General features: G+C 44.3%; 1 pseudogene; it reads left to right on the top strand.

The window, feature by feature from the left end:
* The first annotated feature begins 3,988 nt into the window (after positions 1–3,988).
* On the top strand, positions 3,989–5,208 carry LOC146829491 (manganese-dependent ADP-ribose/CDP-alcohol diphosphatase pseudogene; annotated as a pseudogene).
* The last annotated feature ends 7,462 nt before the right edge of the window (positions 5,209–12,670 follow it).

Here is a 12,670-nt window from a genome sequence, read left to right on the forward strand (position 1 = left end):
TCCCTCCGATGGTGCAGAGTTGGCTGGGCATACTAGTTTGCCAGTTATGGTTGGTGGTGGCGGGAGATAGAGTCCTAGACCAGTTCATCAGTTCCTGTGCTCTTTGGTACAGTGTATTCAATTTCCATCTCCTTTCATTATAGTTAATGTTCCAGGTCTGTATTACTTGTCGGAGTCCACTTCTTCCGTTGTTCGTTGAGTTGGTTTCCAAATCGTGATGGACTTCAGGAAATCTTTGGCCACCTTCAGAGTTGCGCTGATCTTGTTGACCTTCTTACTCGATGCGCAGGCGTGCACAATCTAACGTGGCATATGGTATATTAGTTGTCTGACGTGGACATTTTATGTGTAGGAATTCTCTCCTCTCTGCCTGGACATCTGCAGTAAAATCGAAGTAAAAGGATACCTGAAACCCCTGATAGTGGAGTTCCTTCTCATGCGCTCGGCGCAGCACTGTGTCCCGGTTGCAAAAATTGAGTAATTTGGCGAAAATGGGGAGCAGGGGGACCCCACGGCAGAGTTTGCGCCTTCAGTGCTCTACAGGCACACTAGTATGTTTGACATGTTCTCTTGACAAATGAGCGTGGCAAGCATCTGTTCCACAAACATCTCTATCCGCCCGGTGTTTGCAGATTCTGAAACACCTGTGATGCGCAGATTATTGCACCTCGAGTACGCTTGGAAGTCTGTTTCTAGGTTTTGCATAGGCAGCGCATGCGCTGCCTCTATGAGGCATCAAGTAATCTGTATTACTAGTGAAACTTCACCCATTGCGTTTCTCTTTGTTTTGTCGTTTGCCATTGGTGGAATCTGGCATTGCTGTTCTTATTTCGCTCATTGTTGGCTGGTGGTCCGATATGTCACTTCCGTTTTTTTCAGTTTTTGAAGGAAGCAGCATCGACCAACTACAGTAACTTACGCTGCTCGCTGTTATCTTTTTATTTAGGGACTACTTTTTTTCTTTGCTGCTCGCATTTCCACATCTGGCAGCTTCCTGCCCTCCCCCACGCTGTTTATTTAATATGCACGAGATCTCAGATTATTTATTCATAATTAAATGATGCAGCTCCCGCTGAGGCTCGAACCCTGTTCTCCTGCTCCAAAGTGGGCAGCATTATATGTTGAGCCACCTCCTCGCACAGTTTGTTTTTAACTGTAGGTTTCCCTTGATCATCCGCGCGGCACGCTGCTTATTTTTCCGCTCTCATTGGCTTGGGTTCAATATTTATAAATAGACCTGTTTGAAAATCACGTTTGTGAAATTGCTCGTTTTGATCAAAAAAGATTCAGCTATCACTCATGTTAGTGATGCGCTGATGTCTCCCACCGCTGTGATTTCTAGAGATTAAGCTTGTTCACACAAAAGACTGATTATGTAAGCTTAGTGAAAAATCTCTTTCTGGCACTAAATATAATTATAACGCCGGGGCACATAACCTACACAGGGGAATGGGAACACGAACACGGCAGACTAGTCCAGCCTTCTTCGTCTTTAGTGGTCAATGAAGCGCCGAGCCCTCAAGCCCTCTCCCTCCCACCTCTGTGTTCTACAAGGCTACAGTTTGCATCGATCCTCTTGGCGCTCCACTCCCCGCGACTTTACATCCATTGTTCTGCTGTCTTAACTTGTCTGGATCACTTTACTCTTCACAAATAGAATTTGGCTGCTGTAGCAAGAGAAAGAAGACAGGCGGACCTATGCTCTTTACAGTTTCAGAAGCCAGAGCGTCCATGTTCGAACAGAAGAGGTTACGATGCATTAGGCAAGAACTAATAGACAGACCCAAACACCCTGGTTACACGAAAATATCAGTGGCTTGCACTTAAACAAGCATTTGCAATGCAATAGGTTTCGCATTTACAAGAGTTTGAGCTACTAGCATTGTAAATGACAATAGCTTAAATTCTCGCGAATGCGAGACCAATTACATTGCAAATCTTTTTTGTGGTTTACAAGCGCCCCATGACAATCTTTCATATTAATAGAGGCCATGCCCCCTTCTTTAGACGAACTGTGTCTAAGTAAATTGGCGTGCTCACCATGAAAGTGAAAGCGCAGTATGGGGAGCTTTTACAAAAAAAAGCATTTCTCAGCTTAACAAATTTTTTTTTTTTTTTTTTTAAAAGCACCCCATGCAGCAGTTTCACTTTAATGGCGGCACACCCCTTTCTTCAGATGCGGCTTGTCTAAAGAAAGGGAAGCAGTCCCTATTAATGTGAAAGCGTGGCATGAGGCACTTATTAACAACAACAAAAAATGCATACTTTACAAACCCCATCAAAATGCTTTGGGTTTAAAACAACATTTTTTATCAAGTGTAATTTCCACTCGAAAACGTGGTCAGAATGATTATTTCCGTAGGTATGTGGGTTGCAGCTGGTGCTATTTCTTTGAAAACATAATAGTCTGCTTCTGTAATGTATTTTCTCTTTTCAGAAATGTGACTTCTTTCTTGTTTAAAGAATAAGATTTAGTTGCACCTAAAGGAGGGAGACATGCATTTAGGTGTTAAGGGCCAGTTTTGTAGATAACTTTTTTGTAATTGTACATATTTGCTGGATAAGGGAACAGAGGCATGGGTGATAAGGTAATGGAAGCTGTGGGTAAAATGCAGAGATTCTGATTCGACATATGCTCGAGAAAGAACATCGAGGTGACAGGGGACGATAAAATGAGAAAAGGCTGTGAGTGAGCAAGAGAACACACAGCTGAGGTGAGAAAGAGAAATGTGTTGAGAAATTCCACTGTGGAGTAGAAGAAGAGGGATGTTAGAGTGTGAGAGGTCAGATGAAAATAAGTCAGACGGAGAAAAACATGGTTTCCAAAAGACACACGGATTATGTGAAAGGGAGATGTGTGTGTGTGTGTAAGCGTGAGTGTTTAAGAGAAATTATGTGTAAGGATCATGTGTGCAGTTGTGTATGGGAGGTGAGTGTCTTTAAACGGGATAAAGAGATAAGGAGAACTGTGCTTGTGTTTAGGAGCGGTGTACACCTAAGGGATGTGCATATGTAAGGGAAATGTTGGCTGTTGAAGCAATGTGTGCTTGTGAGTGAAATGTGCGTGCATGTGTGTGTTTGTGTGTGTCTGTTGTGTAAGGTTGCTAAGTGGTAAGGAGATGCGCGTTTACTTGCGATCGGAGTGCAACGGGGATCTGTGCAAGTGAGTTATGTGTTTAAGTGTATTGTGGGCCTCTAAGGGCTACACGTCTTCATGGAGACTATGTAAGAGAACGTTGTGTCGAAAATAGCTGTGTGTGTATGTTTTGTGGATATACAATGTATGGTAGAAATGTGTAAAGAAGATATGTGGCCGGGGAAGCGGTTTGTAAATGAAGTGTGCGAGTGGGGGGAGAGGTGCCTACGGCGGAGTGACCCATAAGTGCATTTTAAGGGATGTGTTTCTTAGGGCAAGACTTGACATGCACTTGTAAGGGAGATCTGTATGTCTGTTTCAGGAGAGAGAGAGAGAGACAGACAGACAGACAGACAGACAGACAGACAGAGAGAGAGAGAGAGAGAGAGAGAGAGAGAGAGAGAGAGAGAGGTTTAGGGGGCGTGTTGGTGTAGCTGTGATAGGTGGGTGTTTAAAGAGATGTACAAGCATTAAAGAATGACGTAGGATAGAAGTTGAGGGCCGCCAGAGGGGAGGGGTGTGTTTGTGAGATAGAGGAAAGTGGCCAGAAGAGGGAATTGTGAAGAAAAAGCAAAGTGGAGCACATCAATGAAAACGGAAAGGAAGAAGAACAGAAATAGAGAGATGATGGAGTAAAGGGTAAATGTGAGGAAGACCAAAGAGGTCAGCAAAAGGAGAAAAAGCGGATGATAAAGACACTAAGAAAACGAGAGGGTGTAAACCAAAAGTGTGTGTGGTTGCGAATTGACGGGAGAAAGAAGGGATGTGGCGGAGAGATGGATTGGGACACAGAACGCAGGAAGAAGTTTAGACAAAGATATGGAGAAAGAGAGGAAGAAAGAGTAGCGGAAGATGATGGAGAACAGTGGGCAAAAAGATGGAACTGAGGAAAGAGAACGGAAAAGACAGGAGGGGCAGGTGTGGAATCAGGAAAGAGAAAGGGAAATGAAGGGGGATAATGCAAGGAGGAATGAGAAGGATGGATACGCAAAGAAAGCAAGGAGGAGTTGATTGTAGGAAATAATAACACGCAGCACTGCTCATTGTCCAGAGGGTCTTGAAGAATGATGGGATAGTGTAAGAGATCGTTGCAGGGGACGAGGAAGCTAAAGATTAACGGGTCGCTTAGATTGGGGCCTAGCTTCCAATAGTGCAGCAGTTGCACTGGCACCAGAGCCGAACAGGCTGAGGGGCCCCATTTTTCCCTAATCATTGCTGTTTTTTACTACCAAACTAGCAGATGGGGTCATTTTCCTTGCTTGTATTTGGGGCTCGCGCCCCCCTTGCTACGCCACTGGCTAGCGAGTCACGGAGCTACGCGGCAGAGCCTGTACCTGCTCTCTGGCTCGCGCCAGGCTCGAGCCTTCATTGGCTCCCCCACCTGGAAGTACGAGTGCGATTCTACATATCAGTTGAATAGAATAATAAGATAACGTGTCCATGAACTAGGCATTTCGGTCTCCGTATTTCTGGGGTTACTGTTTCATTCGGCCTCTATACCATTTTGTCTAGGTGTCCAGGACTGCTGCTGGCAGGGCTATGGATCCCGAACCGAGTAACCACACAGGATGCCCCTGGCCGTGCTTCACTTTTAGAATCATAGCAGACGTTCAATATATGGACAAAGACGATGGCAGCAACTTCCAGCAGACGAGGACGCGGTACTAAAGACACAGCCTGGCTCTGCTCAGAAGCACGATTGATGCGTGTAATAAGCAGCCCCCCCCCCCCGTTTCATCCTGCAGCTCGGTGACGTCAGACTGCTTTAAAGCACGGTACCTAACCTCACACCTGTACCTTCAGACTGTTTTAGGAGAAATTGACAAAGGCAAAGCCCCCTTCCACCATGTTTGGGGGAAACCATGAGTTTTACAACTTTAACCGAGATTATTTAAACACCTTGAAGCCCAGTTCTAAACAACTAGAAGACGAAACAGTTCCCAGTTTGCGCCATGATGGTGAAGATTTTTATGCTTACCTCTTCAGTACTTTCCCCAAGTTTCGTTATCATCGACACCTATGCCCTCAGCGTGCTTGGGCGGGAAACATCCAAAGGAAAAAAGCGGCATTGAAACAGATCGCTAAAGTGATCGCAAGCGAAGAAGCCCGCGAGTGGTGCGCGCACGCCACAGCGAAAAATATGGTTTCAATTATCGCGCCTGTGTCTGGGCACGATAATTGGAAACATATGCTGCTACTGCGCGTAACAGACACCAATAGGCCATGGGTGGAGCAATGCACCCGCCTTTGGCCTATTGCGTGCTCTTTGTAAAAAAACACGCACGCAAAGCCCAATAGCGTGCCCCAAAAGGAAAAGCACATGCTCGTACATGTGCGATTCCTAGCTCGGTTTCTGAAACCCCCTACAAAATGTCTCGTGCTGCGCAATGCGATGCTAGACACGAGACCGAAAAATGTTCTCCTTTCTCTTTGTTAACGACCACATCAGTACAATTCTAGAGATCTTTAAAACTTTAATATGCCGTAGGGAAGGTGTCTGACCTTTATAGCACGCCCTCGCTGAGCCTGGGACTGACAGCAGCACTGATACAGAGCGGGCTCTAACTGTGACAGGCTGCTGTGTCTCAGAAGCCTTTCCCTTGCTGCCATGTGCTGGCCGGAGCTCATCCTAAATGCCACAAATTAGCAGTTCATCACTTTGTCTTGTCCTCTTTTCTGACCCCCCCTCTCGCCCCTGCCGTTGCATAGGCTGGGACCTTCCAGGCTCTCACTGCTATTCTGCTTTTCACGCCACGCTCTGGCTAAAAGTGAACTTGGGTGTAGTGTTAGCTGCACAACACAGTCTCCATTTCTCCGTGCAGCCTGCATGTTCAGACAACCTGTGGCTGCACACCTCCGTAATTTAATTTTATGCCCCCTCATTACTTAATTAAATATGAATAGTTTTCCACCACGTTACAGCAAATTATAATAAACATCTGGCTACAATGTAAATGCAATCCATTATAAAGAGAGGGCCCCGGCTGGTCACTCCATTGCTGTCTCTGAAGATGAGCATCCAGACGTCATGTGCATAGGAACAGCTGTCTCTGCTTTCACTATACCCGGTCACCTGCTAACTTTCCCTCTATCCCCCTACCGCCCTGTCTGCCCCTTTTCTCATTATCACATCCCTTCAACTCTGCTCTTAACGCCTACACATTTCAAAAAGGACAGTGGAGCCCTTACGTAGACACAAAAGGCATATTATATTTATAGTTTAATATCGACAAAGTTAAAAATACAGTATGCATACAATATTCAGTTAAGTGCTCGCCCGTGTGTGCTCTTCCTATTGTCTTGTGCAGTGGTGTAATTGCGGCGCTAGAGGGACAGTTTACATGTGCACAAATTCAATCTTTCCTCTTTCTTTTAAAGCACTACTCGTATCACTCTTGCTTTCCACTGTTTCCTCTCCATCCCCTTTCCTTCCTCTCTCTTTAGATAGGTCAAATGATCACGCCACTGTAAACACAAAACAAGCATTGAAAATGCAATAGGTCTCGCCTTTGATTAAGTTAAAGCCATTTGCTTTGCTAATGGTATTGTATAGCAAAGCAAATGGCTTTAACTTAATAAGAGGCGAGACCTGTTGCATTTTCAATGTTTGTTCATATGCCTCTTCTGCCTGGAACTCTGTAGACGAAAGTTTATAATTAACCAAAGAAAGATGTGTTGATAGAAAAGGGAAAGAAAGATGGAAGGTTACAAGGATGAGTGAAAGGATGCATGGGTGGGTGAAAGGGTGGATGGATAAAAGTATGCAGGGGTGGGAGAAAGGATGGGGAGTGAAAGGATGGGTGGAAGAAAAGATGCATGTGTGGAGGAAAGCATGTGTGAAAGGGTGAATGGGTGAAAATATGCTTCATTGAGTGAACGGATGGGTTGGATGGGTGAAAGAACTGGTGAAAGAGTGGATAGGTCAAAGGATTAATCGGTGGGTGAAAGGCTGGGTGAAAAGGTGGGTGGATGAATAGATGTGTGGGTGTGCTGTGAAAGGATTTGTGAGTGGGAGAAAGGATAGGTCAAACAATGCGTGTGTGAGTGAAAAGATGCGTTAAACGGTGGATGAGGAAAGGATGGGTGAAAGGGTCAAAGGATGTGTAGGCAAACGGATGGGTGAAAGGATGTCTGGGTAGATGGAAAGATGCTCGGGTTGGTGAGTGGGTGAAAGGATGGATGGCTGACAATGATTGGCAGATGGATGGGTAAAAGGGTGGATGGCTGACAATGATTGGCAGATGGATGGGTAAAAGGGTGGCTGGAATGTTGAAAGACTGAATGATGGATGAACGAATGCATGGATTGTGGTAAATAAAATTCCTTTACCGGGACTTAATTTGATACAGAAACATAATAAAATAGCTCAGTAAAATGAGAGGCAGAATCCGTGGTATTAGAGGTTCGGAATGGGCTTTATTCCAGTGATCGATTATAATCGGTTGCTCCAAGTTCCATCACCACGGGGGTTCAGGAAGTGAAGTACATACTTTATTGACAAGAAATGATTTTTATAGAACATTCATTACAATGAAGCAAATGCAGTAGGCGTAACAATTGATAAGAAAAATGACGATTTACATGCGTAACCGAAAATGGGTGTAATAAGGAGTAAAAAGGAACATAATTGGTTATGATGTCACATATAGGTGGATCTAGAAGATAATACTTGGCATAGATGCGCGCGCAGCAGCATGACGTGTAATTGACGTGCAACTAGGGGGTGAAGGGGACTTGACATTTAGCTCTACATGTGGAGACAAAAAGTCTGGGGGGTCAAGTCAACCTAATCCCAAATCATATCTAACATCCTATGTTTAAAGAACTATGTTATCCACAAAAGAAGGACTCTCGGACAGAATCTATTCTATACTGACTGTGCGTGCGTGTACAAGCGTCTAAGTGTCTACACTGAATGCGAGGGGGTAGGAATATTCCATGGTAACAGGGCTATGAATTACTTGCATGAGGACAGAGAAGCCGAGCCTTTGCTCAGTGGCTGGAAGAATGTTTACTTAAACTGCTAGACAGGAATGCATCGGCTAAGGAGTGAAGCAGATAATTCGAAGGTGAAATACAGTTCTTGGCAGAGAATAGGCTGATGTCAGGCTTTGTGAGCCGCGCAGAGAATGAGACAAAGTTCATGGTCACAGATGCAGGCTCAGACTGGAGTTTTCAGAGGCAGAAGGCAAAAAGAGTTTGATGACAGAATCAGGGCCTACTTGCCTAGACTGTAAAATGGAGTAACTGAACCATACAAAGCCGGTGGCCTTTCATATTTAGGAATGGAATATCCGGCCTATTCATGGCGGATCTGACAGAGGACATGTTGACGGTGGACGCACATGTATTTGCGTCTTCATAACTAGAACTGGAGGGAACATACATGTACTTGTGACATGCACATAGAACCGTTGGGGTCCAAGATAGGGGACATAACTGACCAGAAAAATCCATATTTCCACATTCCCTCCTTGTCCCCTACTTGCCCGTTAAGAGATATCAATCTTCATCAATCCATTGATCTGTTCATATAGCATCATTTGTTCTTCTTTCTTCTTCCGTGACGAATGAAATCTTGGTGGTGGAATACACGATGTGGTACACAGACCACAAATCGCTGGTCCACATTGTAGACATAGACAGCAACTGAATAGTATGAGAAGGCCAATACCTAGGAAAGATAAAACTCTCCATCCCCAGGCTGATATCACACTCCAAAACCAACTGGACCAAGTCCAAGTGCCTGGGTTCTGGTGTATCTGGTTTACAATCTTATGAAGGCGAGTGATGGCTTTATATACAGATGGCGAATTTTCTGGTATGAATACGCAGCAGCTTGATCCGATGACCCTACAAGCTCCACCCCTATCAGCTAGGATGACGTCAAGGACAAGACGATTTTGAAGCACAACAATCCGCATAGCAGACTGTTCTTCTGTTAAATTGCCTAAGGCGGAAATAGTCTCATTCACTACTGCTTCAAGGGTTCTAGTTAATCTACGTATCAGCTTACTATTAGTAACAGTACCTATATAGGGAAAGATGCCTTTATTAAAATCTACATACTTGTCCCATGCCGTCTCAGTATAATCGACAATTGGGAGATCTCTCCGCTCTCTGTTGTGTACTAAATGAATATTTCTGTAATAATCAGGAGGAGCTAGGAAAACAGGTGGCAAAAGGAATGCAATGTAGCAGGTACCATCCCAATCTAGCGGTAGACGCATATATGCAGTCTGACCACATATAAAGTAGGAGTGGCGATAAGCTCTAAATGAAGATTTGCCTTGATCACTGAATTCTACTATAGTAGTGCATTTACTATGGCCCATATGTATGGAACCAACCTTTCTTACACACAATTCACCCTTCGCTGGGAATACTGACATGGTGGGCAAAACTAGTTCAACTTCGGATTTGACATTTAGAATCATGAGATTAGGTATAAAATTACCTAATCCATATACTTCATTTTCTAGATCAGTTCCTGTTCTTTTGGGGCGACCCTCCTTGTCAGGGTAGCAGACCTTGAGTAAAACTAGGTTCAGGTTTCCCCATACCCAACGATCTTGGTAAACTGCTGTGTCTGAGTCTATGGAATTGATTAAACTAAACCATGCTCCACAGGAGCCATTATGTGTAAATGGGTGTGGAAAGAAAGGCAGGACTCCTTCATAATTCTGATAGGGAGGGAGCCGACCACACACCCAACAATTGGTGGCATTACTAGTCTGATGGGAATGATGTAACATACTAATGAAAGTGTTATTGCGCAGCGCAAGTCTATAAGACAATTCATGCGGAGGTAAGTCACTAAAAGAATGTTCAGCAGTAACATTGTAAACATGTCTAGAAATAGGGTAATATATGTGCAACAATATACTTGCAGTAATTATTAAAAGACTCAAGAAAAACAAGATTAATAATGTCACTATGCAGTGGCTACGCAGTGATTTACAATACGCCTGTCGTTTCAACATTTTCCGGGTGTTTTCTCTACTCAGGTCCAAGGGATACATGTCAGAGACAATTCAACCGCTTCACCTTGGAGAGGACTTAAACAATCAAATTGCTCGACTGGTTGGGCCTAAGCTTTAGTTTATAGTGTTCAGAGTTATTCTGTTCAACAAAAGGAAGTTTTGAGTCAATGGGTGAAGTCACACGAGGTGGGCTGTTTACATCTGCAGGAAGTCCATGAAATTTCTTGATATGACTTGAATGAATCCAGCCTTTCCTGCCCTCGATCTTCACGGCTGTTCTTGTGGTCAGCAGGACCAACTTGGGCGACTTCCACCTGGGCTCCAGCTGAGTCTTTCGGTCGAAATTCCTCACAAATACGAGATTCCCCGGAACTACGTCATGGGGTTTCACCTCAGTGTTGTCGGGAAAGGCGGCAGCTACCTGTGAACGACAAGATTGTAGTGCAGACATCAAGGAAGCCAGGTAATCTGTCAGCATATTACAGTCAATATCAGTTATTTTGCGTGGTATAGGCGTCCCCCACATATTTGGTGGTCTGCCGAAGATCACCTCATACGGGGATAGCCCTGTTCGAGAGTGTGCTACCATTCTCATGTAAAAGAGTGCAACTGGTAACGCTACTACCCAGTCGACACCTTTCTCTCTGCATATTTTGGACAATCTAATTTTCAGTATCTGGTTATGTCTTTCTACGAGACCTGCTGCCTCGGGGTGTCGGACACAGTGGAATTTCCACTGATATCCTAACAGAAGTGAAACATGTTTCATTAATTCGGATGAGAACGGCTGGCCGTTATCTGAGTGAACAACACGTGGTAAACCGTATCGTGGGAAGAATTCTCGAACCAACTGTTTGGCAGTAGTCGGGGCAGTGTAATCTGAAACCGGGTATGCCTCTGTCCAACGGGACAGAGCGCAGACAACTACGAGAACATATTTGAATCCTCGACATCGTTCCATCTGGATATAGTCCATCTGGAGGGCTTCAAAAGGGTGATTAGGAGGATGAAATCCACCCTGTTCTACGGGAACGCTTTTTCCTGGGTTAAACTGACAACAGATCATACAGGTACGGACCTTTTGTTTGGCTGCTGCTCGTAAATGTTTATTGAACCAAATGTGTTGAATGCTGTCTAGCATAGCTTTTTCTCCTAGATGTGCTGGACTATGTATAGTGTTAATTATAACTTGGACCATTGAATCAGGAAGGAACCATACAGACTTTTCCTTCATCATCCATCCTTGGTCCGTTTGGATCCCTCCTAATTCAGTCCATTTCTTTATTTCGTCTGGTGTAGCATGTGTCTGTATGTCAATTACGTCAAGAGTAGGATCTTTAACTGTCATACAATGTGTCGGTGTCGGGACTATTGTCTTTGTCATGTCGGGGGTTTGAGTTTGAGCAGTCTGTTTAGCTGTTCTGTCGGCTAGATCATTGCCTTGGGAAATGATATCAGTAACCTTCGTATGAGCCTTACATTTCATAATTGATATTGCAGTGGGTAGATGTATTGCATCTAATAAGGCATGAATGAGGGGTCCGTGCTGAATGTGGGCACCGTGGGAAGTTAAATAACCTCTCTCTCGCCACAGCACGCCGAAGTCATGTACAACTCCGAATGCATAACGTGAATCAGTGTATATGTTGACTTTTTTATTCGTGGCTTGAATACAGGCTTGTGTCAGAGCGATGAGCTCTGCGGCTTGAGCTGACAAAGTATTTATACGATTAGTTTCAATGACTTCAGTATCTGTGGTGACTGCGTAAGCAGCCACTAACTCTCCTGTACTTGTTCTCATACATGAACCATCTACATACAATGTCAGGTCTGGATCTGACAATGGGACATCGGTTAAGTCTTGTCTGGGTTTTGTCGTTATAGTAATAACTTCAATACAGTCATGAGCTAGTGGGTCTGTTCCGGTTACTGGCAAAAGTGTGGCAGGATTCAATGTGTTACAGCGTCTGATTTCTATATGTGGCTGAAACAATGTAAGTTCGTACCCTGTAAGTCGCGCTATAGTCAAGTGTTGTGTTTGCGTTCTATTTACAAGAACCTCTACTGCGTGTGGTACTTGAACTGTCAATGGATGTCCTAACACTATGGCATCGCTTTGTCTGATTGCTAAAGCTGTCGCTGCTACTGATTTTAGGCATGCAGGCAAAGCCTGAGCTACGGGATCTAATGTACTAGAAAAATAAGCACATGGTTTGTGTGCTCCTGCTTGTTCCTGTGTGAGTACTGACAAGGCAGTACCTTCGCGTTCTGTAACAAAGAGTGTAAACTGTTTTCTGTAACATGGCGTTGTTAAAACAGGTGCTTGACATAAAGCTTTCTTTAAGCTTTCAAAAACTTGTGTATGTTCCTGAGTCCAAGGGAGAACAGTCGATGTGGCTGCCTCCTGTGTTGTCAACTGAATGAGTGGTTTTGCTAGAAATGCATACTGAGGGATCCACTGCCTACAGTATGAAGTGAGACCTATGAAAGCTCGTACTTCCTTTTGTGTCTTGGGTATTGGCATGTTAGCTATTAACTGAATGCGGTCCGG

This window comes from Triturus cristatus, chromosome 5_2, assembly GCF_964204655.1.
Source record: "Triturus cristatus chromosome 5_2, aTriCri1.1, whole genome shotgun sequence".
NCBI lineage: Eukaryota > Metazoa > Chordata > Amphibia > Caudata > Salamandridae > Triturus > Triturus cristatus.